The 1,516-nt window shown below is 40.2% G+C and overlaps 1 non-coding gene across 1 annotated transcript; it reads left to right on the forward strand.

The window, feature by feature from the left end:
* Positions 1–277: 277 nt before the first annotated feature.
* On the forward strand, positions 278–384 carry LOC131744283 (U6 spliceosomal RNA). The gene has a single exon (XR_009332072.1). It is a non-coding gene; the product is annotated as a U6 spliceosomal RNA (small nuclear RNA).
* The last annotated feature ends 1,132 nt before the right edge of the window (positions 385–1,516 follow it).

The raw sequence follows: 1,516 nt of genomic DNA on the forward strand, positions 1-1,516 counted from the left end.
ATCATGTCATCTCATTCTGTAAAATCAAAGACAGAAACAGAATTCTTCCATTTGGGCATCTGCAGAAAGAAATGGAGTAAAGATGGTGTGAAATAAAATTCATATTTTATGGCAAGACAAGAAAAATTTAAACATAAGAATTTTTCTCTGCCCTCTGGCTATGCATTATGTATCTGCATTATACATCAACCAAACCTCCTCCATCGGCAGATGTAACCTGCTCAATGCAACATTCTCCTAGCATCAACAAGACAACTCCTTAAAACATAACATTCCTGTGCCAGCTTCGACAGCACATATACTAAAATTGGAACGATACAGAGAAGATTGGCATGGCCCCTGTGCAAGGATGATACACAAATTCACGACGAGTTCCATATTTTTAGCAGCACTATTCATAATAGCCAAGATATGGAAACAACCTAAGTGTCCATCAACAGATGAATGGATAAAGAAGATGTGGTACATATATACAGTGGAATATTAGCCACAAAAGATAACGAAATAATGCCATTTGCAGCAACATGGATGCAACTAGAGATTATCATACTAAATGAAGTCAGAAAGAAGAAGACAAATACCATAAGATATCACTTACATGTGGAATCTAAAATATGGCAGGGACTTCCCTGGTGGCGCAGTGGTTAAGAATCCGCCTGCCAATGCAGGGGACACAGGTTCGAGCCCTAGTCTGGGACGATCCCACATGTCACGGAGCAGCTAAGCCCGTGCGCCACAACTACTGAGCCTGCGCTCTAGAGCCCGCGACCCACAACTACTGAGGCCACGTGCCACAGCTACTGAAGCCCACGCGCCTAGAGCCCGTGCTCCCAACAAGAGAAGCCACTGCAATGAGAAGCCCATGCACCGCAACGAAGGGTAGCAGCCATAAATAAATGAATTTCTTTTTAAAAATAAATAAATAAAATATGGCACAAATGAACCTACCTACAAAACAGAAACAGACTCACAGACATAGAGAACAGACTTGTGGTTGCCAAGGGGGAGGGAGCTGGGGGAGGGAAGAACTGGGAGTGTGTGATTAGTAGATGTAAACTATTATACATAGAATGGATAAACAACGAGGTCCTACTGTATAGTACAGGGAACTATATTCAATGTCCTATGATAAACCATAATGGAAAAGAATATACAAAAAAGAATGTCTATATGTATATAACTGAGTCCCTTTGCTGCAAAGCAGAGATTGGCACAATATTATAAATCAGCTATACTTCAATTTTTTAAAAGTACAAGAAAATAAAGCAAAGCAAATTTGACAAAAACATTAGTGATATTTAAGTCAAGGGGAAAAAAATGACTTTCCTTCTTGATCTTGTAAGGGGCCACAATGACGCTTAGATCTGGATTTTGTGTAAACTGTCAATAACATGTCATCTACTGTACAGCCCTCGGTCTCAAAAAACTGTGCCTTGACTTCTAATGGGCAGAACACTTCTTAGAGCTTCCTCAGATGCTTTTCCCGGGTTATAATCCTCATATTTGGCTCAAATAA

The sequence above is a fragment of the Kogia breviceps genome, chromosome 17 (assembly GCF_026419965.1).
Source record: "Kogia breviceps isolate mKogBre1 chromosome 17, mKogBre1 haplotype 1, whole genome shotgun sequence".
Classification (NCBI taxonomy): Eukaryota; Metazoa; Chordata; class Mammalia; order Artiodactyla; family Physeteridae; genus Kogia; species Kogia breviceps.